The sequence below is a fragment of the Rhinoderma darwinii genome, chromosome 2, assembly GCF_050947455.1.
Source record: "Rhinoderma darwinii isolate aRhiDar2 chromosome 2, aRhiDar2.hap1, whole genome shotgun sequence".
NCBI classification, from domain to species: Eukaryota; Metazoa; Chordata; class Amphibia; order Anura; family Rhinodermatidae; genus Rhinoderma; species Rhinoderma darwinii.
The window spans coordinates 258,822,560-258,849,680 of record NC_134688.1 but is presented as its reverse complement, the minus strand read 5'-3'; the positions used below and the strand labels follow the sequence as shown (position 1 = coordinate 258,849,680).

General features: G+C 44.3%; 1 long non-coding RNA gene across 1 annotated transcript in view; it reads right to left on the bottom strand.

Annotated features, from left to right (window-relative positions):
- LOC142741101 (uncharacterized) overlaps positions 1-21,074 on the bottom strand; it is a 52,581-nt gene extending 31,507 nt beyond the window's left edge. Inside the window, exon 1 of the long non-coding RNA XR_012880999.1 lies at positions 20,878-21,074. This is a non-coding gene — a long non-coding RNA (uncharacterized LOC142741101). The remainder of the gene's footprint in view (positions 1-20,877) is intronic.
- Between the last annotated feature and the right edge of the window lie 6,047 nt (positions 21,075-27,121).

Here is a 27,121-nt window from a genome sequence, read left to right as displayed (position 1 = left end):
GTCAGGAGGAGATTTTTTTTGCTGCCACAACCCTCTTGTAGAAAGCACCCCCCCCCCGTAGATGACACCCCCCCATCCGTCCGTTCGTAGATAGAGGCAGTGTAGCTCTCTGTAGGAGCGGAATCCCTCTTGGATGCAAAACGGCTGAGAAACAGCCCAAAATGGACGTTTTTATCGGCCGACACTCAGACATTGTCATGTGAATAGAAAACCACAAAAAAGGCCATACTCACTAGGTAGGTGGGTGGGTGAAAACCCGTTCCCATCAGGACGCAGACGGGTCAAAGAATGCTGCAGAAGGAGTGTGCATTAAGTAGTGATAGCCCCTCCCACTAGTCTTGAGGGGAGTGGCGGACTAAGTGCTCAAAGGTGTGCGATAAATGAGTGTCAGTGTAGTGCTAGGGTGTGAATGGATGGTAAAAAATAAATATGTATGTATGAAAGTGTGTAATAATGTAATAAAAATAAATAAATAAATAAATAAATAAATGTGATGAATAGGGGTCAGTGCTGTGAATAGTACATGGGGTGTCAGTACTATGTGTAATACGTGGAGGGATAATGTGCTGGTCGTCAGGCATGGCGTATCTTGCCGAATAACAGCCTATTTGTAACGCCGCTAGTGTTAGCTAAAGCGGGCTGCTCTGCATTCCAAACCAAACGCCAGCACATCATGCCCTCCCAGCATATAAGACCCGGCTGCGTCCTGAAAAAAAGTGTAGTATACGTAGTAAGAAATATCCATGAAACATGGGGTATTAGTTGTTATTTTGGCCAAAATACGCAAAGCTCGCAACCCAACGTCAAGGGTCCCCAGTGCCTTGCGAGTCCCTAACCAGAACTTTTCGTTCCTAATTTAAAAACACAAACAGAAAAAATGGGACATAAAGATCATCAAAACCACAAAAAAGGCCATACTCACTAGGTAGGTGGGTGGGTGAAAACCCGTTCCCATCAGGACGCAGACGGGTCAAAGAATGCTGCAGAAGGAGTGTGCATACTCCTTCTGCAGCATTCTTTGACCCGTCTGCGTCCTGATGGGAACGGGTTTTCACCCACCCACCTACCTAGTGAGTATGGCCTTTTTTGTGGTTTTGATGATCTTTATGTCCCATTTTTTCTGTTTGTGTATTGTCATGTGAATAGAGCCTAAGGGAAGGCCCACTAGTTATCCACTCAGCGCGCGTTTTACTGCATGCGTTTCTCATTCCTTTAAACAGTGAATTATCTATGTAGAATATGGTTTACATTTATATTTGAGTGAATTATGGAATATTGCTAGGATATACCATAACTCCCTGATCTGTGGGGTCCGACCTCTGGCACTTCCATCGATCACTAGAACACAGGGATAGTAATGCACTGTGGCCTCATGGAGTATTCACTCTACATGGGGCCACTCGCGACCCAATGCAATGCAGGTACTCCAGTTCATCACCATTTACTTGAATAGTGCAGGGTAACTGTGCTCTGCACAGTGTTGTATCACGTGCAGTGCTGTATAGAGGAGATGTCAAAAGAACTGTGGCGTTCTATCAAGGTGATCACGTTGCGGACCCCCACTCATCACTAAGTTATGGCCCAGTACTTTGTACCTTGTCAACAAAAAAAAGAAGAGAATATTATTAGTTTGGCCATACTGTTAGTGTTTTCCTAAAACTGTAGAACTAACCTGATTTTTTGTAGCTTATTTTTTTCTTTTTTAGTTTTATTGGAAGTCAGATCTGGTCTAATGTTACCTCAGGGGAAACAATAAAGTGATTGAAGTTTTAGGCATTATACTATATACCTTCTGTAATAGAATTATTTCTATTAATTTATACTCACAGTATATTTTAATACAGTGTATTGATCATTTTAAGACATTTTAACTGTGTTGTATGACTTAAGAGGTAACAACTGTGGCGTCTTGAAATTCCTTGCCTGTTTAGCTCAACATCACAAGTACCGTATGATGGCGATGTAGATCGGAGTTGTTTGTTAAAGTTGGATTAAAACGAAAGCCACGTCATTGCCTTTCTGCACACAATCCCGTCTTGATAGGAGATCTTGATGGAAGAAAAAAATAAAACTCTGCTATCTGCAGATTAACTGAGAGTTTCTCCCTTCATTTTCAAGTGCCTTTCATTCGTGCTAAACATGTTTCATAATTTCTTTTCTTCTTTCTGAGTAGATGGCGAGGGGAAGCAGAAAGAGGGCAGGCAATTAAATTGCAAGGCCTGTAATTCGATTGCTGTGTTATTTGTGGAGATTTCTACTACACATGGATTAACCTCTTTTGTGCTGAAACACTATTTCACTGTCATGTAGCACAATAATCCTAACTGAGTGGACAATATGTTATTATTTTAGTTCTCCTACTTAGTAGATTTGATTTTGTCAATGTTCTTATCAAATATGTTCTCTTTAAGAGAAAACATTGTCCATGCCCTTCTGAAGATGAATTGTATTTAGGTTAGGACCACACACCCCTTATTGTTATTGGCAAATAATTTTGCTGCTTAAAAGCTGAAATGCATTGGTGTTTTAACAGTTTTTAGGTAAGAGTGTATTAAGAAATGTATTTGGTCTGACTGTAATTTGTGTCAGTATAAACTCCGGGATCAATTACCCATCTCAAGAAATCAAGTTCGGGTAACTTGTGATTGTCTCGTCTTTCAAGAAAGTCAGCCAAAACTTTTGTATTCATTTTTTAAATTAGCCATTACAAATCTTGTGTCAGAACGCTCTACAGCCTTACTGCTTTTTTAAATGCATAAATTGACATTTCTGGGCCCAAATTCAAAATCTATAACTGGTCACCCAAACTTTACATGTAATTTTTTATACTGTTATCTTCTTATGTGGCAGGGAAAGCAATGGGACACCTCAGGCACTAGCTTCCAGGTGCAACGGCAACCTCGCCTCATATACTTACGCCCCTGAAAATGCAGACAATGATGTCACTATACAGGAATGATTTTTACAGGTGTATCACAAAACAAGGATTGTTATAACGACGCCAGCTGACTACAAGAGGGCAGAATGATGCTTCACCTATAGCAATCCCCAGGACTACAGTAGGGCCAAATTGCGAATCAACTGGATAGCTTCCATTTGAACTGCCATTGATTTCAATGTCAACCCCTTCCCGACATTTGCCATATGGGTACGCCATGGAAAGCCATGACTTCCCGCAAATTGCCGTATCCATACGCCAAATGTTTGGCACCGGCTCAGAAGCTGAGCCGGTGCCATCATCGCCGGATCTCAGCGGTATCTTACAGCTAACATCCGGTTGTAATAGCGGGGACCGAAATTGCACTTAAGGTGTTTGCAGCTCATCAGAACCCCAGCAATGAAATTGCCGGGGGTTCCGGTGGCTGCAATGGCAACCGGAGGCCTAATACTGGCCTCCCGGTCTGCCTAGCATGGAAGCCGGTCAGGACCCGCCCGGCGGCGGAGCCTGATAGGCTTCCGTAGCCGCCGGCAAGATGGCGCCGGCTCAGGAGCGGTGGAAGTCAGCTGTATGTTACAGCTGACATCCACCTGTAACGGCAGGAACCAGAGGTAGCTCTGATCCCTGCCATTAACTCCTTCGATACAGCAATCGAAAGCGATCACTGCATCTTAGCGGTTGCTATCAGATTGCCAGCCCTGAAAGGCAATCAGGACTGGCGACTGCTGCTATGGCAATAGGAGACACAATAGCCTCCTGCTCTGCCATTACGGAAGCCGATTAGGCCCGGCTGGGAGGCGAAGCCTAATCGGCTTGCTGTCAGTGAACAACTGACAGATCTAATACATTGCACTACGTAGGTAGTGCAATGTATTAGAAAAAAAACATCAGAAGTTGGACCTTCAAGTACCCCAGTGGGACTTGAAAAAAAGTGTAAAAAAGTGTAAAAAAAAATGAAAAAAATAAAAGTTTGAAAACATAATAAAAGTTTCAAGTAATAAAATAAAACGCAATCGCCCTGTTCTCTTATCAAGTTCTTTATTATTGGAAAAAAATAAATAAACCATACGTATTTGGTATTGCCGCGACCGTAACAACCTGAGGTATAAAAATATAATACTATTTATTGCACACGGTGAACATCGTAAAAAAAAAAAACGTAAAAAAACTATACCAGAGTTTCTGTTTTTTGGTCACTTTGCCCTACAAATATTGAAATAAAAAGCGATCAAAAGTTGCACATACGCAAAAATTGTACCTATAAAAACTATAGCTCATCTCGCAAAAAACAAGCCCTCATACAGCTCCGTCGACAAAAAAGTTAAAAAGTTATGGTTCTCACAACTTGGCGACAGAAAAAATACATTATTTTTGTAAAAGTAATTTTATTGTACAAAACATTGTAAAACATAAAAAAAGTGCCCTAAATTAGGTATCGCCGGAATCGTACTGACCCGCAGAATAAAGTTAACATGTAATTTATAATGCATGGTGAACGCTGTTTAAAAAAACCTTAAAAAACAGTGCCAGAATTGCGTTTTTCTTGGTTACCTGGCCTCCCAAAAAATAGAATAAAAGGCGATCAAAAAGTCGCATGTATCCCAAAACGGTACCAATAATAACTACAGCTCATTCTGCAAAAAAACAAAAAAAAAAAGCCCTCATACCACTACGTCTATGAAAAAATAAAGTTAGTTAAGGCTCCAATAAGTCAGGAAATAAAAAATATGCAGTTGTGCAGCCCGAGGGGAACATTTCTTCTGTTTTAAGAGGCGATTTATCAAGGCCCTAAAATTAGGGAACCAGGAAGGGAAGGGCCCCAACATATCTGCTGGAAGTGACGGTGCCCGTATTATATATGGTTGTGTTCAGATAGCACCGGTTTCTTTGGGTGCTCGAGGTAGGGTCCCAACCCGGATATAGGTTAAGAATTGTAGTCGGCACACCTTGCTTGTGTTTCAATCAAAAATATATACAATTTTTATTCTCAGGATGGATGCCAGAGGCTACATGTGCGACGTCGACGTTTCGGTCGAGAAGACCTTCGTCGGGCACTAGAGAAATATATACACACATGATTAGGGCATATCATGATTTGGGAGAATTGTCACTTCAATCACATCATAACATCACAAAATATGTCATATAGGTTCTAGATGCAATATAGGGCATATAAATGGGTCAATTTTAACATAGTATTTCCTTACACAGATAGGACTATGAAATTGACATAGGGGTTAAAAAACAACAATGGGAGGCAAACAGACACATAAATCCTAGGTACAATCACCACATCAGGGGGAACGCCAGATGACCATGGGGAGATAACTTGTGTCTTGGATATTCTTATATTTTCCAGTATGGATAATTTCGTGAACATATGGTAAGGAAGAATACCATCTGGCCATGTCACTGTTTAAGGCATAAATACGGATGTAGTGAGAAGGTGGAGGTGAGCTTTGTTGTGGTGGAATAGTACTGGCAGCAGAGGGTGTGTATGTCTATTACGTAACCCACAATTAGTGTAGAGTGTCTCTTTAGGTGGTGGCCCCTTTAAACGGACACTACGGAGGTATATAGTGTAAGTATACATCAGGCAAATACAATGCAAGTAAGAACATATCCTAGAACTAGGTATAGGCATAGGCATGCAATATAAATATGACCAGAAGACAAGAGAAGATTAGTAGTACAAGTGTAATAACATGAATATACAGAAGGGGTGTAGAAACCTCCATATCCTCAGATGATGTGTTCCTTACCTGAGCCGTACTGGGGACTGGATCGCTGCAAAAATATACTCCGTAGTAGCGCTGCTATGATAGGTAATACCAGGACAACATTTCCCAGCAAAATTCCCCAAACTGCAAAGGTGCGGAGTGTGGAGCAAAAGGGGCATAAGAAAGGACGCCATATATCAGTGCGACACTGACCTGTGCACAAAGGATTGCTTCACAGTGTAACACACATCTTTGGATAATTGTATTGTTTTGTTTTTTACCCCATTATTATACCACCTGACTATGCCCCTGATATATTCTGCCCAGCTTACAGCAATACTCAAACAAAACTACTACCAAGCAAAATCTGCTCTCCACAAGCCAAATGGCGCTCCCTTCGCTCTGAACCCTACAGCGTGCCCAAAAAGCAGTTTCCTTCCACATATATGGCATCGTCATACCCAGGAGAACCCTTTTAACAATTTTTGGGGTGTGTGTCTCCAGTGGCATAAGCTGGGCACAACATATTTGCCATTGAAATGGCATATCTAGGGAAAAATATACATTTTTAGTTTGCACCATCCGCAGCGCATTCATTTATTAAAAGACCTATGGGGTAAAAATGCTCACTACACCCCTTAATAAATGCCTTGAGGGGCGTAGCTTCCAAAATGGGGTCACTTTCTTTTTATTATTTCACATCTGAGTCCTGCAATTGTGAACCAATACTTTGTAAATCGCCAAATTAGGCCTCAATTTTACAAGTTACTCTTTCACTCCTGAACCTGGTCGAATGTCCAGGCAAAAGATTAGGGTCACATGTAGGGTGTTTCTAAAACCAGGAAACACCGCATAATAATTAGAGAGTTTGTCTTGTTATGGTGGCACAAGCTGGGCACCACATATTGGCATATCTATAAAAAAAATAATCTAATTTTTACTCTGCAAGATGGAGTGCACACTAATTTCTACAAAACACCTGCAGGGTTAACATGCTCAGTACACCCCTAGGTAAGTGCATTGGGGGGTGTAGTTTCCAAAATGTGGTCACTTCTGGGTGGTATCGACTGTTTTGGTCCCACAGGCACCCAGAAACCAATCCAGCAAAATCTGCACTCCAAATGGCTCTCCTTCCCTTCTGAGCTTTGCCGTGTGCCCAAACAGCAGTTTATAACCACATATGGGGTATTGCCGTACTCGGGAGAAATAGCTTTACAAATGTTGGGTTCTTTTTTTCCTTTATTTGTTGAGAAAAATAAAAGTTTTTATTTTCACTGCCCAATTCTAATAAATTCTATGAAACACGTGTGAGGTCAAAATGCTTACTACACCCCTAGATAAATGCCTCAAGGGGTGAAGTTTCCTAAATGGAGTCACTTTTTGGGCGTTTTCATTGTTTTGTCCCCTCAGGGGCTTTGCAAATGCGACATGGCCTCCGCAAACCATTCCTTCTAAATGTAATCTCTAAAAGCCAAATAGCGCTCTTTACCTTATAAGCCCTGCCGTGTGTCCAAACAGCCGTTTATTACCACATGTGGGGTATTGTTTTACTCGGGAGAAGTTGCTTTATAATGATGGTGCTTTTTCTCCTCCGGTCCTTGTTGAAATTAGAAAAAATTAGCTAAACCTACATTTTCTTTGAAAAAAATTTAGATTTTTATTTTCAGGGCCTACTTTCAATCATTTCTGCAAAAAACCTGTGGGGTCAAAACGCTCACTATACCCCTAGAATATTTCCTCAATGTGTGTCGTTTCCAAAATATTGTCACTTGTGGGGGGTTTCCACTGTTTTGCCCCCTCAGGGGCTTTGTAAATGTGACATGGCCTCCGCAAACCATTCCTGCTAAATGTGAACTCCAAAAGCCAAATGGCGCTCCATCCCTTCTAAGCCCTGCCGTGTGTCCAAAAAACCTGTGGGGGTCAAAATGCTCATTATACACCTAGATAATTTCCTCAATGGAGTCATCCACCACGTCTGGCGCAACCTGCTGCACACGGTGTCATCCACCACGTCTGGCGCAACCTGCTGAATCTACTGTCATCCGCCATGTCTGGCGCAACCTGCCACATACAGTCCCATCCGTGCCAAAGCCCCTGCCATTGTCTGGACTATCTCAGGTACTTTCGTACTACGAACTCTATGTGTAGACTTGTGCATTGACTGTGTCTTGGCTAGCTGCCTCTCCTCTACGGTGGATTGGTCTAGTGGGTCCACATACCCCTAGATCGTGACAACAAGACAGAGCTGGAAAAACACAAGACTTAGCAGGAATTACACAATCAGAGTAGCACAAGCAAACACACCTAGCAAACTCTATAACTGTCACGGACACTGGGTTTGTGGACCCACTAGGCCGCTCCGCCGTAGCGGGGAGACAGCTGACCAGGTCACAGTCTATGTGAAAGTAAGATGGCAGACAGTAATGCTTAGGTACCTGAAATAGTCCGGGCGGTGACTGTGGCTTCAGCACGAATGGAGGCAGGTGCGGAAAGTGGCGCCAGACGTGGCGGGCAGTATCCAATGAGCAGATGGCACTTGACGTGGCAGAAGACACTTGACGTGGCAGATGGTACTCGACGTGGCAGATGGCACTCGACGTGGCAGATGGCACTCGACGTGGCAGATGGCACTCAACGTGGCAGATGACACTCCACGTGGCAGATGGCACTCGACGTGGCAAATGGCACTCAACGTGGCAGATGACACTTGACGTGGCAGATGGCACTCGACGTGGCAGATGACACTTGAACACGGGTAGGCACAGGAACAATGCGGAATACAGGAACGGTAACAGGGCACGGGTAACAGCTGGAACGGGAGACACTAAGGGACCATTTGCGAGACAGACTGGGAAAGACTAACAACGATCAGGCAAGGATCAGAAGGGCTGGGGCATTCTTATAGAGCAGGAAATCATGTGGGTTAATGATCATTGTTTTCATGTGCGCGCGCTGGCCCTTTAAGAGCGGGCGCGAGCGTGTGCGCGCACCCTACGGGACCCAGCCGGATGGAGCGGAAGTGAGCGCTGGCATCTCCTAGGAGGGAGACGGAGGCCAGCGCTCACAGATCCATGGCTGCGGGCGTTGGGAGGTGAGTGAACCCGACGGCCCGTGGCCATGGGCGCTACAGTATCCCCCCTCTTACGCCCCCGCTTCTTGGGACCAGAGTGAGAGAGGAACTTTTTAATAAGAGTAGGGGCGCTGAGGTTCTCCTCTGGCTCCCAGGACCTCTCCTCAGGACCAAACCCTCTCCAGTCCACCAGATAGAAAGTCCTTCCTCCTACCCTCTTGCGGTCCAGGATCTCCTTTACCACGAATACATCAGAAGGACCGCTGGAAGCAACTGTGGAACTAGAGGTCTTGCTGTAGCGGTTCAGGACCACTGGTTTCAGGAGGGACACATGGAAGGAGTTAGGGATTCTGAGGGTAGGGGGCAGCCGCAGCTTATAGGAAACAGGGTTAATTTGTTGCAGGATCTCGAAGGGACCAAGGAACCTGGGAGCAAACTTGTATGAAGGCACCCTCAAGCGAATGTTTCGAGAGGACAGCCAGACTTTAGTCCCAGGAAGATACTTCTTTTGGTATCTGCCTTACGCTTCATGCGATCTACCGCCAGCAAAATAGAGGACCGGGTCTGTTGCCAGATTTGCAGGAAGTCCCCATATGCAGAGTCAGCAGCGGGTACCTGAGATGAAGTCGACACTGGAAAAGGAACTCTGGGATGTTTACTGTACACGATGTGAAACGGAGTGGAGGTGGTGGACTCACTTGTGTGGTTATTATATGAAAACTCCGCCCATGGTAGAAGCTGTACCCAGTTATCTTGCTGTGAAGAGATGAAGTGGCGGAGATAATTCTCCATGATCTGGTTGATCCTCTCAACTTGCCCATTGGACTGGGGGTGATAGGCAGAGGAAAAGTCCAAACTCACATCCAGGAGTTTACAGAGGGCTCTCCAGAACTTGGAGGTAAACTGAACCCCCCGGTCGGACACAATGTGAAGAGGCAAGCCATGCAAGCAGAAGATGTGCTGAATGAAGAAGCTTGCCAGTCGAGGAACAGAGGGTAGGCCGGTCAGCGGGATAAAATGTGCCATCTTAGAGAACCGGTCCACCACCACCCAGATGGTGTTGCATCATGCTGAGAGAGGAAGGTCCGTGACGAAGTCCATAGCGATGTGCTGCCAGGGGGCACTGGGTGCAGGCAGGGGTTGAAGCAGGCCGGCAGGCTTGCTGTGAGCCACCTTGTTAGAGGCACACACCGTGCAAGCAGAGACAAAATCCAGAACATCCTTAGGTAGCGTGGGCCACCAGAAGTGACGAGCGATCAGGTCTTGGGTCTTACGAACACCGGCGTGCCCAGCTAGTTTAGAACTGTGTCCCCAGCGGAGAATTCTTTTTCTGTCTGCCAAACGAACAAAAGTTCTCCCTGGAGGGATATTTCTAAGCTGCAGAGGATTGGCGGTGACAACGCAGGATGGGTCTATGATCGTCTGAAGGGACTCCACCATGTCTTCCGTTTTGAATGATCTGGACAGGGCATCGGCCCTCACGTTCTTGTCAGCGGGACGGTAGTGGAGCAGAAATTGGAAACGGGTGAAGAACAGTGACCACCTGGCTTGACGAGGATTCAGTCTTTGAGCGGACTGAAGGTAAGTGAGATTTTTGTGGTCGGTGAAGATCAGGATGGGGTGAGCAGCGCCCTCCAGAAGATGTCTCCACTCCTCCAGGGCCAATTTGATAGCCAGTAGCTCCCGATCTCCAATGGAATAATTTTGCTCAGCAGAGGAAAACAGTCTTGAGTAGTAGCCACATACTACTGCCTTTCCTTTGGAGCTCCTCTGGAACAGAAGTGCGCCTGCACCAACAGAGGAAGCGTCCACTTCCAGTGAGAACTGCCGAGATATGTCAGGGTGATGGAGGATCGAAGCTGAAGTGAAGGCTTTCTTGAGGCTAATGAATGCGGACTCTGCCTCCGGAGTCCACACCTTGGCGTTCACACCCTTCTTGGTAAGGGTAGAGATGGGGGCCGTCAGAGAAGAAAAGTTCGGAATAAACTGCCGGTAGAAATTGGCGAAACCCAGGAACCGCTGTATGGCCCTTAGGCCTTGAGGACGTGGCCATTCCAGGACAGACTTTAACTTCTCAGGGTCCATCTTAAGGCCTTGATCCGAGATGACATAGCCCAGGAAGGGCAGAGACCTCTTTTCAAAGGTGCATTTCTCTAACTTGGCATACAAGCGATTCTCTCTTAGTCGCAGAAGAACTTGACGAACGTGCCTCCGATGGGTCATCAGATCTGGGGAGAAGATTAGAATATCATCGAGATAAACTACAACACACGTATAGAGGAGATCTCGGAAGATGTCATTAACGAACTCCTGAAATACTGCGGGAGCGTTACACAGTCCGAAGGGCATCACTCGGTATTCGTAGTGCCCATCGCGGGTGTTAAATGCCGTCTTCCATTCGTCACACCGGCGAATCCGGATTAGATTACAGGCCCCCCGCAGATCTAGCTTGGAAAAAATGTTGGCTCCTCGTATGCGATCAAACAGCTCGGAAATGAGTGGCAACGGGTATTTGTTCTTGACCGTGATCTGATTGAGACCACGGTAGTCAATGCAGGGTCGGAGAGATCCATCTTTCTTTTTAACGAAGAAGAATCCTGCCCCGGCCGGGGAGGAGGATTTTCGAATAAAACCCCTCTCCATGTTCTCCTTGATATAGGCTGACATCGATAAAGTCTCTGGCAAGGAGAGAGGATATACTCGTCCACGGGGAAGAGAAGCATTGGGAACCAGTTCAATGGGTCAGTCGTAATTCCGATGTGGAGGCAACGTCTCAGCCTCTCGTTTGCAGAAGACATCCGCAAAACTGGTATACTGAGAAGGTAGATCGGAGAGTGACTGAGGCAGAGGGGGCACAACAGGACGGACTTGTGACAGGCAATGGCTATGGCATCTGGAGCCCCATTGAAGAACCTCTCCAGAACTCCAGTCGAGTGTCGGGGCATGTAGACGGAGCCATGGCAGACCCAGCAGGATAGGATTGATAGCCTTGGGTAGTACCAGGAAGGAGATCTGTTCTGAGTGAAGAGCTCAGACCCGTAATGTCACCGGCTCAGTGATGAGCTTGATTGGATCAAGCAGCAGTAGACCGTTCACAGAGGCAACTGCCAGGGGTCTCTCCAGACGGACTGTGGGTAGTTGAAACCGATCCACTAGATCTTGGTGGATAAAATTAGCAGCCGCTCCAGAGTCAAGATAGGCGGAGGAAGGATGTGAAGTCTGTCCGGTGACGATGGCCACAGGTATCGATAATTTGGAAGAGGTTTTAACGTTTGGAGACTTTCCACCTAGAGTTGCCTCTCCAACCAACCCTAGGTACTGGAGTTTCCCGGTTTCTGTGGGCATTGACGCACAAAATGACCCTTGAGGCCGCAATACATGCAAAGTCCAGAGGAGCGTCTGCGCTGCTTCTCCTGTTCAGATAACCGGACTCTGTCTACCTGCATGGGTTCCTCAGGTAGCGCACTAGGAGTGGACAATTGTGGTCTCTGGGCAGGGGGTGCTGGTCTGTGGGCCCGGCTCTCCTGACGAACCTCTTGAGAGCGCTCCCGGATTCTCATATCAACCCGGGTGGCTAACAGGATGAGGGCATCCAAGGTAGAAGGAAGGTCGCGGGCTGCCAGTTCGTCCTTGATGTGAGAGGACAGTCCCTGCCTGAAGGTCGCCACCAGTGCCTCATTGTTCCATGCCAGCTCGGCTGCTAGGGTACGGAAGGAGATCGCATACTCCCCTACTGTGGAGCCTTCTTGCTTGAGGGTCAACAGAGTGGCTGCGGCAGAGGATGTTCGACTCGGCTCCTCGAACACGGCACGAAAGGACTGCAGGAACAAGGCTAGGTCCGAGGATACAGGTCCCTGTTGCTCCAAGATTGGGTTCGCCCATGCGAGGGCCTTGCCAGCGAGGAGGGAGATAATGAACGCTACTTTAGCTTCCTAGGAGGGGAAGAGATGAGGCCGTAGCCTAAAATGCACCGTGCATTGATTAAGAAATCCTCTGCATGCTCTGGGGTCACCGTCGTAGCGAGGAGGAAGAGGCAGAGGAACTGAAGATCCGGAACAAACAGGGGGAGCAACAGGCAGTGGCACGGCAACAGCCTCTGGAGGAAGAACCGGCTGTGGAACAGCGAGTAAATCCAGGCGGACCAGAATAGAATTCACCGCCTCAAGGAGTTGATCCTGACGAGTGCGTAGGTCATGCATCTCTGTCTGAATCTTCTGTACTGGGGTCTTGGGCTGGCCAGCGGGTTCCATGGCCTGAGCGTACTGTCACGGACACTGGGTTTGTGGACCCACTAGGCCGCTCCGCCGTAGCGGGGAGGCAGCTGACCAGGTCACAGTCTATGTGAAAGTAAGATGGCAGACAGTAATGCTTAGGTACCTGAAATAGTCCGCTTCAGCACGGATGGAGGCAGGTGCGGAAAGTGGCGCCAGACGTCACAGGCAGTATCCGATGAGCAGATGGCACTTGACGTGGCAGAAGACACTTGACGGGGCAGATGGCACTCGACGTGGCAGATGGCACTCGACGTGGCAGATGGCACTCGACGTGGCAGATGGCACTCGACGTGGCAGATGGCACTCGACGTGGCAGATGGCACTCGACGTGGCAGATGACACTTTACGTGGCAGATGGCACTCGACGTGGCAGATGACACTTGAACACGGGTAGGCACAGGAACAATACGGAATACAGGAACGGTAACAGGGCACGGGTAACAGCTGGAACGGGAGACACTAAGGGACCATTTGCGAGACAGACTGGGAAAGACTAACAACGCTCAGGCAAGGATCAGAAGGGCTGGGGCATTCTTATAGAGCAGGAAATCATGTGGGTTAATGATCATTGTTTTCATGTGCGCGCGCTGGCCCTATAAGAGCGGGCGCGAGCGTGCGCGCGCACCCTACGGATGGAGCGGAAGTGAGCGCTGGCATCTCCTAGGAGGGAGACGGAGGCCAGCGCTCACAGATCCATTGCTGCGGGCGTCGGGAGGTGAGTGAACCCGACGTCCCGCGGCCATGGGCGCTACAATAACCAACACCCGAATGCTGAAGCCAGCGCTGTAAACCTTTGCATATTTTTTTTTAAAATAAAACAATATAATGGCATTTTAAACTACTTTTTAAATTGGTTTTAAATAAAAATTGTGTCTTTTTGAGATACAATGTCTTTGTATCCCAAATACATAGATGCTGTATCTTGTGCTCAAACCCAAATCCGTCAAGTCAGCGGGACTGACGGCTTTTGGTGTACTTAGATGTGATCGATTTCAGGTGGATTCTGCGTGTCAGAGACATGCAGGACCCGCTGTCACTGAAGCCATCAGTCCCGCTGACCTGACGGATTGGAGTTTGAGCACTTGATACAGAATCTATGTATCTAGGATACATAGAAACTGTATCTCAAAAATACACCATTTTTACCAGCTTGAGATTAGTGGAGAGTGCTCTATCCTGGATAGCCTGCACCTTAACTGGATCCTTAAGAATATAAAATATTATAATCCAGAAAAACAGTGCTCTCAATCTCAACACTCATACTTCTCCATCTTAGCAAAAAGGTGTCTCTCTTAACTTAGACAGAACTCTTTTAGCATTGGAACGATGTTGTTCCAAGGATGAGGAAAATATCAAAATTTCGTTCAAGTACAGAACCACAAACTGACACAAGAATTCACTAAAAATATTGTTAATAAGGTCCTACAGCTGTGGTCTTACAGAGCCCAAAGTGCATCACTAGGTATTCATAATTCCCTGTGTACATGTTAAATGGTCACTAACTTTTCCAACAACTTATTCAAATTGAACAGTATACTTGATTTATATCAACTTTGTAGTTTACTAACTGTTAGAATTTAGTTGTTTTATCCATGCAAATTCTGTTACTGCCACTAGGTGTGTTCCTTCCTGTAATCCGCTGTCCACCCCCTGTTGTAAAGCAAAACCCGTCTCCATTTGCAGTGCAGAGTAGACAGACTGTAGGAAGTGGGGGGGGGGGGGTGTCTCATTTTCTTTTCAAATTTTTTTTTATTGAAAACGTTTTTCATTAATAAAATTGAACAACAGATATAGTAAAATATCAATACAGCAAGGAAGTACATAAATCCAGCAAGCTTTGCTAAATTAACATAGTATTGTAAATAGATAATTCAACATATGTAAATATTTATATGAATGTGAAGATAGAGAGAAAAAACAAAGGAGAAGGAAGGAAATTAGACACAATATAATGGGTAAGTGACAAGTAAGTAAATATGCGAGTCTGTTAGTTTCAAAATAAATAGCGAAACATGAGAGAGAGAGAAAGAAAGAAAGAAAGAAAGAAAGAAAGAAAGAAAGAAAGAAAGAAAGAAAGAAAGAAAGAAAGAAAGAAAGAAAGAAAGAAAGAAAGAAAGAAAGAAAGGCCCGTGATGTAGTAATGACAACTACTCAGAGTTCGTTATGAGATCTCTGAATTGAAATATATCCCTATAGGTAAGCCAGGGCTGCCAAGATCTCGTGAAATGGCAGGTAGACCGATTGACAATGGCTGCAATTGCTTTTATATTGAAAATTTGATTAACTTTCCTCAACCACTGCGGCACTGTAGGGACACTGGAGGATCTCTATAGGGGTGGAATCATTAATTTGGCACCCTCCAGGAGAAAAGACATTAGTCGGTTTGCATCGGAGGTGATGCCTTTGATTGGCAGGTTTAGGAACATCGTAGGGGCAGATATTGGCTGGGAAATAATACATATATCAGCTATGAGGGGAAGTACAGACTCCCAGTAGTTGTACAACAATTGGCATGACCACCATATATGAATATAGGAGCCGTTGTCTATGTTGCACCTCCAACAGGTATTCGGAATGGAAGGGTACCATATGTGCGTTTTATCGGGGGTAGTGTAACACTAAGATATAATCTTGTACGAGTTCTCTTGGATCCTAATACAATGTGAAGGAACATGTGAGTGTTTGTAAACCTTCTTAATGTCTTTCTGTTGAGAGGGTCAAGCCCAAATCTTTTTCCCACAGGTATAGGAAGGACCTCCTCATTGGTATATCTCTGGAGATAAGGAGCCTATACAAGTGCAAGAAAATGCAGGGTATCTTGTTTGTGCTAATAGGGTCTCAAACTCATTTATAGGCCTATGTAGAGGCCCACTGATGTGGTATGGGGCGGCGGCTGTTTTTAGGGATGCATAGTGGAGGAGATGTAATGTTGTGTGATTTGGGTCATTGGTCCATTCTTGATAGGAGAGGAGGGCTCCATCCTTCAAGGGAGAGTCAATAGAATCGGTCACTCTGATCATGGGGTTAATAGAGTGGCCTCCCAATCCTTCACAGTATAGATCAATGAGGTCTGTCACCCGGATCAGGGGCAAGCTGGTAGGGGCCAGAGTAGACCTGTATAGTGATTATCGTCACTTTTGTGAGAGCGTTCTTAAAAGAGAATTTATTTAGACTTGTAGGGTAGGCGAGCAGTATATTTCTCAAAGGATTTGGTGCAAGTTCCTCCTCTATATGGATCCACAGTTTGTTGCTCGGATTACGGAACCAGTCTATCGTTCTAGTTAGAGAAGCTGAGTGGTAGCATAATTTGAAGTTAGGGGGGCCGATTCCACATATTGACATGGGGAGGGAGTGTGTAGTAGAGCTAATTTTTGGATGTTTGTCATTCCAGATATAGTAGAATAGTAAATACTTAAGTTTTGCAAAGAAAGCAAGGGGAATGAGAATGGGTAACATTTGAAAAATATAAGTGAACTCAGGCAGAATTAGTCCTTTGACCAGATTCTTCCATCCTATCCAGGATATAAAGGGAGCGAACCAGGAATCTATAGTGGATTTTACAGTTTGTAATAGAGGTGTGCAGTTAACCCCTTCCCGTTGTGGCCACTTTTGACCTTCCTGACAGCCTTATTTTTCAAATCTGACGTGTCATTTTATGTGGTAATAACTTTAGAATGCTTTTACCTATCCAAGCGATTCTTAGATTTTCTCGTGACACATTGGACTTTATGATACTGGCAAAATTTGGTCGATATATTCAATATTTAATTGTGAAAAACAACAAAATTTAGCGAAAAATTGCAAAAATTTGCATTTTTATTCATTTAAATGTTTCTGATTGTAAGACAAATAGTTATACCACACAAAATAGTTGCTAATTAACATTTCCCATGTCTACTTTAGATTGGCATTAATTTTTGGGCATCATTTTATTTTTTGACCCCACATGTGTTTCATAGTTTTTATTAGAATTGGGCATTGAAAAAAAAAAAAAAAAAAAAAAAAAAAGAAATATATATATATATATATATATATATATATATATATATATATATATATATAGATCATTCTTTTAAATAAGATGTAGCTTTAGCTCAAAGTTTTGAATTTTCTTCACAAATAAAGGGAAAAAAAAACAACATTTGTAAAGCAACTTCTCCAGAGGACGGAAATACAGTCGGGACACACAGCAGAGCTCAGAAGAGAAGGAGCGTCATTTGGCTTTTGGAGCACAGATTTTGCTGAATGGGTTTCTTGGCACCATGTCACTTTTGTAAAGCCCCTCTGGCACCAAAACAGTGGAAACCCCCCAAAAGTGACTCCATGTGGGAAACACCCCTTGAGGAATTCATCTAGGGGAGTAGTGAGCATATTGACTGCACAGGTGTTTCATAGATTGTATTAGAATTGGGAAGTAAAAATAAAAAATTAAATTACATTTCAGTGGCAAATATGTTTTGCCCAGTTGGTGTCACTGGAGACACACACCCCAAAATTTGTTTACAGGGTTCTCCCTGATTTGGCAATGCCATATATGTGGAAGTAAACTGCTGTTTTGGCACGCTGTAGGGTTCAGAAGGGAGGGAGCGCCATTTCGCTTTTGGAGCGTGGATTTTGCTTGGTAGTAGTTTTGTTTGGAATTTTACTGGTATTTAGTTTATAATGTGGAGATATATGTAAGCTTCAGGGGCATAGTCAGGTGGTATAATAATGGAGTAAAAAAAAAAAGAATTAAACAATCCATTCCAGTGTGTGTAAGCCTCCATGCACATGACAGTTAAACATATCCGTAATTGCGGACCGTAATACGGTCCGCAATTACAGACCCGTTCGGTTCTATTGTGCACGGACACCTTTCCATATTGCTATGGATAGGTGTACGTGCCGTAGAACCGTGCAGAGAATTATGGACCATGTCTTACTTTTCATATTTTACAGGCCGTTCTCCCATACTTTGCACGTAAGAACGGCCCCAAAAATGTGTGCATGAGGCCTTACTCTGTGAAGCAATCCTTTCTGCACAGGCCAGTGTCGCACTGATAAATGATGTCCTTTCTTATCCCCCTTTTGGTACACACTCTACACCTTTGCAGTTTGGGGAATTTTGCTGGGAAAGTGTTGACCTGGTATAATACAGGCACTATTGCTTCCAGCAGATATGTTTGAGTCCCCTCCCCTTCCTGGTTTCTTAATTTTAGGGCCTTCATAAATTGCCGTTGGAAACAGAAGAAATGTTGCCCTCGGGCCTGCACAACTGCATATTTTTCTTTCCTGAATGGGAGCTTTAACTTATTTAATTTTTTCATAGACCTAGTGGTATGAGGGCTGTTTTTTTGCGGGACGAGCTGTAGTTTTTATTGGTACCATTTTGGGATACATGCAACATTTTGATCACTTTTTATCCTTTTTTTTTGGGGAGGCAAGGGGACAAAAAATACCAATTCTGTCATCGTTTTTTTTACATAGCGTTCACCATACGTAATAAATTACATGTTAACTTTATTCTGCGGGTCAGTACGATTCCAGCGATACCAAATTTATAGCACTTTTTTATGTTTTACAACTTTTTGCACAATAAAATTACTTTTGTAAAAATATGTATTTTTTCTGTCGCCATGGTGTAAGAGCCATAACGGTTAAATTTTTTGTTGGCGGAGCTGTATGATGGCTTGTTTTTTGCGAGGTGATCTGTAATTTTTATAGATACCATTTTGGGATACTTGCGACTTTTTGATCATTTTTTATTTCAATTTTTGTAAAGCAAAGTGACCAAAAAACATAAATTCTGTCAATATTTTTTAGTTGTTTTTTTTTACGGTGTTCACTGTGTGGGATAAATAACAGGATATGGCGATACCAAATATGTATGGTTTATTTTTTTTTTCAATAATAAATGACTTGATAAAGGAAAAAGGGCGATTATGTTTTATTTTATTACTTGAAACTTTTATTTTTTTTGTATAACTTTTATTATTACTTTTTTACACTTTTTAACACCTTTTTTTTTAGTCCCACCAGGGGACTTGAAGGTACAACTGCTTGATTGCTGTTCTATTACATTTTACTACTTATGTAGTGCAATGTATTAGAACTGTCAGGGGCCTAATTGGCTTCCGTAATTACAGACCAGGAAGCCATGGTAAGGCCTCCTGTTGCCATAGTAGCATTTGGCAGCCCTGCGATCGCATGGCAGGGCTGCCGATTTGCTACAAACCACTAAGATGCAGTGATCGTTTTCGATTGCTGCATCTAAGGAGTCTATGGCAGGTATCAGAGCTAGCTCCGGTTCCTGCCATTACAGAAGGGTGTCCGTTGTAACATACAGCGGCCACCAACCGCTAATGAGGCCGGCTCAGCTTCTGAGCCGGAAGCTGGGCCGGCACCATATTGCCATCGGTACTGGAAGCCTTGTAGGCCCCGCCTCCAATCGGGGCGTAGAAGGCTTCCATAGCTGTCACACCGGGAGGCCAGTATTAGGCCTCTGGTTGCCGTTGCAGCCATCGGCAACCTAGTGATCACGTTGCTGGGGTGACGGTGGCTAAAAATCCCTCAGATGCTGCGATCTCTATTGAGCGCAGCATCTGAGGGGTTAAACAGCCGGATTGGAGGCTAGCTCCAGTCCTAGCAGTCACAGCAGGGTGTCAGCTGTAACATACAGCTGACACCTGGCAGTGATGGTGCAGGCTCAGCTCCTGAGCCCGCACTATCACTGCGATGTAACTTTACTGTGGTTTGCGGGAACCCCTGCCTGACAGCGACATATATATATATATAGATAGATATATATATAAATATATATATATATATATATATATATATATACAGCGGATGTCGGGAAGGGGTTAAGGGCAAAGTGATCTGACCATTGTTTACATAATTTAATACATAGAAATGTGATATATTTGGGTGCCCATTGAAAGGGATAATGCGACTCTAAATGATCCCTTACTGAATTCGGAATATTCAACCCTAGAATCTCTGATTTACCTGAATTAATTTTAAAATTAGATAAGGAGCCAAAATTCTCAAATATGCTTACTATGGCTGGGAATCCTAGCGAGGGATCAGACATAATAATGAGCAAGTTGTCTGCCAAAGCAGCTGTTTTGTGGTGTGTATTCTTAATCGCAATGCCTGCGATGCTGGGACATTGCCGTATTTCTTGTATAAGTGTTTCCATGACCAGGACAAATAAGAGAGGGTACATCCTTGTCTGGTTCCGTTACAAATGTGAAAATGGGAGGATAAGGTACCGTTAATGCGGAGTCTAGCTATTTGTTGGTTGTACATTTGCAATACAGCCAAAATAAAAAGTTTGGGGGGGTTGAATCTAGCTAGTGTTTCTTCCATAAAGACCCAGTCTATTCTGCTAAAGGCCTTTTCCGCATCTGTGCCCAGTATGGCTGTCCTGCCCCCACTTCACGCACACCCAGGGTCTATGTGGAGCTCGACAGGCAGCTAAACACCTTCCTACTAGCCAATAAATGAGACTGGTTGAAAGTCTGTAGCTTTATTAACTGGTCGTAGGATTAGGGTAAAACTGAGGAACAAACAAGAATATACATGCCATTAGATTACAGCAATACATAAGAACAAGGCACATTGAATATATGTACTACATATACAGGTAACAGGCTGATATATATTAAGCCTATATACAAATAAACAGTAGAAATAACAGTTATAGTACAGTATGAACAGTGTATGGCAGTACAAATACAGTATAGAACCATACATGGCTGACCATGAGGCTAGGCCGAGCTTCACAACTACACCAACTGATATATTACAGTCCCATGTAACAGAGTGAGTACTGTCCTAACAGTATTCCTGTGGCTGCTGACAGCCAGTAATATAAACCATCTATCTGCTTACCGACTATACTTGGACAAGAAGGATGGAATGAATCAAAATGGTCCTCTCTCTGAGCAGATATAGAAGAGACTGCCATCCTTCTTCCCAGAATGCTTTTCACCTTCTCATGGGTGGGGAAAACAAGAAATTACACAAAGGAGGAAATTACTAACACTGGCCACTAGATGGCACCTGGAGCACTAATTACTTGCATAGAAAATAACGTCACAAATCTCAGTCTATAACATTACGCCTATGAGCAGCACAAGTGCCAAAGGTTGGGGTTTTTCTTTAGCAAGTTTCATCAAATGTAGAATACGTAAGTAGTTATCCCTACCCTCCCTGCCACGTGTTCGGGCGCTATCAAGTTTGAAAGAAGAGGGTTGAGGCGGAGAGCCAAAAGCTTTGCAAAAGTTTTTAGATCCACATTGAGAAGTGAGATAGGCCTATAATTCCTGCAATTTTTGGATCTTTACCCTTTTTGTGTAAAAGCTTTATGTGGTCCTCTAGGGCCTAGTTAGGGATCACAGATCCTGTCAAAATATTGTTGCATACGGAAGCAGGTGGTGTTGTAGCTCTTGTCGAAATACTTTATAGTATTGAATGGTAAAGCTGTTAGGGTCTGGACTTTTTTCAGCGGGGCATTGAGACAGAAAAGACAGAAAATCCTGCTCAGAGAACGGGTCAGTTAAGGTTTGTTGTTCCTTTAGGGATAGTTGTGGCAGTTGTAAATCTGACAGGAAGGAGTTAATAGTTTGGCAACATGTATCCCTTGCATTGAGAGATTCCTGCGATCGATCGTAGTTGATATAAAGATGTGTAGTATTTCAGGAATTCTTCTGATATCGTTTTGTATTGAATGTTTTGGAGCCATTGGGGAGTTTAAGTGAGATGATGTAGGATTTGGCAAAGAAATAGACAGCGAGGCAGCACTTCCAAAAATATAAGCTTTTATTCACCCGTGCAACGTTTCAGTCCAGCAGGACCCTTCTCAAGCATAGTGCACACATCAAGTCACAGATATTTAAGGACTCGCAGAGCCAATTGGTAATAAAACAGTGATTAATACAAAAACATTTAAAACATTTAACAAAATTGTACCAATAGTACAATCTAAAATCACAAACCATAAACATAGGGCATAATGTGCATATACATACAATATTTAGGGGACTGGTACAGCAATATGCAGTCCAAATATTCATAATGTGTTAATCATTAATAACTCACCCAGGTGTGTATAGTGAAATAAATTGCAGAATATCATCTGCAGGGGGCGGATGGACATGCCCCTCATGTATTTCGGCGCCCGTGTGTGCACACTGCGCATGTCACACGTGTCCCTCCATTCATGTGTGTGACATGCGCAGTGTGCACACACGGGCGCCGAAATACATGAGGGGCATGTCCATCCGCCCCCTGCAGATGATATTCTGCAATTTATTTCACTATACACACCTGGGTGAGTTATTAATGATTAACACATTATGAATATTTGGACTGCATATTGCTGTACCAGTCCCCTAAATATTGTATGTATATGCACATTATGTCCTATGTTTATGGTTTGTAATTTTAGATTGTACTATTTGTAACATTTTGATACATTTTTTAAATGTTTTTGTATTAATCACTGTTTTATTACAAATTGACTCTGCGAGTCCTTAAATATCTGTGACTTCATGTGTGCACTATGCTTGAGAAAGGTCCTGCTGGACAGAAACGTCGCACGGGTGATTAAAAGCTTATCTTTTTGGAAGTGCTGCCTCGCTGTCTATTTCTTTGCCGGATATTGAGGACCGTGGACCAGGTCCTGTGAAGGCGTGCACCCCTTCTGTGGTCCAGTGCTGTGGAATCTTTTGCTTTTTAAAGTAGGATTTAGACTTCCTCTTTTTATTAGGGAGATCATGGGTTTAGAGACCTTGTCCCTGTGTACAAAAATCTGATTCTTCCAGTTCATATAGAACTTGGCAGATTGCGAGTTCAGTATAGCTTTACATTTTTGTCTTTTAGCAATCAGAGTAGCAAGAACATCAGGTGTTTGTTGTCTCTTATGGCATTGTTCAAGCTCACGTATTTCCCTGTATAATTCCCTGTACAATTCTGATATTTGAAGCTTCTTAGATTTGTTTAGGTAAGAGCCAATGGAGATTAGTTCTCCCCTAATGACCAGCTTGCGTGCTTCCCAAATATGGGGATAGAACTGTCAGCTATTGTGTTAGTCTAAAAATAAGTCGTAAGGGCTCTAGAGATGCAGTATTTTGAATCCTTAGAGGTTAGGAGACTTTCATTAAGCTTCCACGTTTTAAATTGTTGCAGCCAAAGTAGTTCACAGCATCAGTGGGGAATGGTCTGAGTACATAGATGTAAGGATGTGGGACTCGATAATGCGAGGTACTGTGGACAGGGCCGCCATCAGGGGGGTATTAGGGGTGCTGGTGTGAGGGGCCCGGCCAAACCTAATTGAAAGGGGGGCCCGGCAACTGCCGCGACTTGCCATTGGTAGAAAAAAACGGGCTCCTGCAATGGGGCCCGTTTTTTTCACCACAGAATGTCGTGAGCTGCGGGCCCCCCTCTCGTCATGGGGGCCGTCAAACCGCCCGCCCGCGCGCACAAGGAAACTCCCGTGCGTGCGCACTCGCGAGCGTCCACGAGCACGCACCCACGAAAGCCCGCACTCGAGACCACCCGCACGCGCACCCGCAAAAGCACGGAAGCGCGCACCCGTGATCGCCAGCGCGCGCACCTGCGAACGAAGCGCGCGCAGCCGCGGACACACACATGGACACAACTTACCTGGAGCCTGGCTGGAGGTGAAGGACTGGACGTCTGGACCGAAGACATCGCCTGAAGAGGACTGGAGTGGGAGTGGAGTGGGACTGGAGTGGGAGCCAGCAGCTCTTCAGACACAGTGAGTAAAGTGTTGAAAGTGCTGTTCACACAGAGTATTTTGCAGGCAGAAAAAAAAAATCGTTTTTTTGCTGCGTTTTTTTGCTGCGTTTTTTTGCCCGCTGCGATTGAGGACAGCAGACAAAAAACGCAGCGAAAAATGCATTTTCTGCCTCCCATTGATTTAGATGGGAGGCCAGAGGCAGAACCGCGGCAAGAAAGGACGTCCTGCTTTTTATTTTTTCCGCGACTGGCTCCCATTGATTTCAGATTAAATCAATGGGAGGCGGTTTTGGAAGTTTTTTGGTGCGGATTCTGACGCAGTGTCCGAGTCAATATCAAGGCCCAAAAACTCTGTGAACTGGGCCTTATTGTTAGGGCTTATTCAGACGAACGTGTAATACGTCCGTGCAACGCGCGTGATTTTCACGCACCTCGCACGGACCTATGTTACTCTATGGGGCCGTGCAGACTGTCAGTGATTTTCACGCAGCGTGAGTCCGCTGCGTAAAACTCACGACATGTCCGATATTTGTGCATTGTTCGCGCATCACGCACCCATTGAAGTCAATGGGTGCATGAAAATCACGCCCAGCACTTCCGCAGCCGTATAAACTATGAATGAAAACAGAGAAGCACCACGTGCTACAAACATACAAACAGAGTGTCATAATGATGGCGGCTGCGCGAAAATCACGCAGCCACGCATCATACGCTGCTGCCACACGGAGCTGTTATGGACCTTTTGCATGCGCAAAACGCCACGTTTTTGCGCGCGCAAAAAGCACACGCTCGTGTAAATCCGGCCTTAGGGTAGGAACACACTAGGCATGAACACTGCGGATTTTATGCAACACATTTTATTGTGGATAATCCGCAGCGTATTACAGTCGCAGCAGAGTGGATGGGATTTGAACAAATGTCATCCACACGCTGTAAAAAAAATGGAGTGTGGCTTTTTAAGCCGCAGCATGTCAATGTATTCTGTGGAATCGCTGCTCCTCTGTTGCGGAAATGCTGCGGTTCTGCCGCAAAAATCACAAATGAGAAAAAAAAAAAGCACTTTTTTAAATTTATAAAAAAGTTTAGACTTACCCCGGCCGTAGTCCTAGTGATGTGATCCTCTATTCTTCGCGCAACCCAGCCTCCTGTCATGACGTTTCATCCCATGTGACTGCTGCAGTGGTCACATGATCTACAGCGTCACCCCAGGAGGCGGGGCTACGTTCAGAAGAGAGAGATGCGTCACCAGGACTACGGCCGGGGCAAGTCTAAACTTTTTTTCCCTGCAGGATTCCCGCAGCGGACACGCCTCACGAAACCTGCGCCACTATTTGGTGCGGTTTTGCTGGCAGAATTCCCTGCGGCTACCGGGGCGGATAAGCTGTGTATTTTTACTCAGCATATCCGCCTAGTGTGTTCCTTATGATGTCGCTCCTGGAGCTGCTGCCGGTCTCTAAATAGGCAATTGGTCCAGTAGAATTTGGAATTATTTTTTTTTGTGAACCAGCTTAAAAAAATACAAAACTTTTGTGTTAGGGCCTGTTCACATCACCGTTCGCTTCCGCTCCGGGGTTCCGTCTGAGGTTTCTGTCGGGTGAACCCCGCAACGGAAAGTGAAAGTGACAGCACAGATTAGGTTAGTTTGACAACTTCTGTCCTTAGTAAAACCGTGCTGGCTGTCACTTATAATACTATTTTTTGTCACATAATCCTGTATATAGTCCCTCAATAGCCCCTCAAACATTTTCCCCACGATGGATGTTAAGCTTACTGGTCTATAATTACCTGGGGAAGACTTAGAGCCCTTTTTGAAAATAGGCACCACATTTGCCCTGCGCCAGTCCCTTGGCACTATACCAGTCACTAGAGATTCTCTGAATATTATGAAAAGGGGGACAGAAATAACTGAACTAAGCTCTTTAAGAATTCTAGGGTGTAACCCATCTGGTCCCGGGGCCTTATGCAAATCTATTTTATTTAATTTAGCTTGGACCATATCTACATTCATCCAATTCAGTATATCAACTCATATATTAACAACACTGGCACCGGCTACATCAGCTGCTCTTTCTTCAGTTGTATATACAGAGCTAAAGAACCCATTTAGTAACTCTGCCTTCTCTTGATCCCCTGTGTCCAACTCCCCATTACCACTATCTAGGCGTCCTACATGTTCAGACCTTGGCTTTTTAGCATTTATATACTTGAAGAATTTTTGTGGATTTGTTTTTCGATCCTTGGCCACCTGCCTTTCATTTTGTATTTTTGCTAATTTTATAAAATTTTTACAGATTTTATTAAGCTCTTTATATTTTACAAAGGTTGCAGATGTACCCTCAGATTTGTATTTTCTAAATGCCCTTTTTTTGTCATGTATTGCCCTTGTTACAGACGGTGTAAGCCATGTGGGATTTAATTTTAGTCGTTTATACTTGTTACCTATAGGAATCAATTTTGCACTATAATTACCCAAAGTAGATTTGAAAATCTCCCATTTATCATTTGTCCCATTATTTGACATTAGTTCTTCCCAGTCTATATCCTGAATTGCAGCCTTCATCCTGGGGAAATTGGCTTTCTTAAAATTAAATGTTTTTGCCCCCCCCCCCAGCCTGTGTTTGTTTTTTACAGTATAGGTAAAATGTAACTATATTGTGATCACTGTTACCAAGGTTTTCACGAACATTGACATTCCCAACAAGATCTGCATTATTAGAAATGACCAGATCCAACAGAGCTTCACCTCTAGTCGGGTCTTCCACAAACTGGCCCATAAAATTTTCCTGCAACAGGTTGAGGAAATGTCTCCCCTTTGCAGTTGAAGCCGAATCATGACACCAATTAATATCTCGGAAATTAAAATCTCCAATTATCACTACTGTACCCGCCTGTGCAGCCCGCTCCATCTGTTTATATAGCTCCATCTCCTCAGTTATATTGGGGGGTCTATAGATTACACCAAAAGTAAGTTTTTCAGTGTTTACCTCCCTTTCTAGTTCCACCCACAAGGTTTCAACCTCCTCACAGTATTCACCCACTATTGTCTCTTTCACACTCGCCTTCATATCACTTCTCACATACAGACATACACCACCGCCTTTCCTATTTGTCCTGTCTTTCCGAAACAGTGTAAAACCCTGTAGATTTACAGCCCAGTCATGTGAAGAGTCCAGCCATGTTTCAGCAACACCAACTATATCTATATTTTCTTCCAGTACCAAGGCCTCCAGCTCCCCCATTTTGCTTGCTAGACTTCTGGCATTTGTGAACATACACTTTAACTTGCCTTTCAGTTTTTCACTTTTATTATCAGAAATGTGATTTGTCATTATTTGGTCATTTTTTTGGGGACATTTTTTTTTTTTGGGCATCC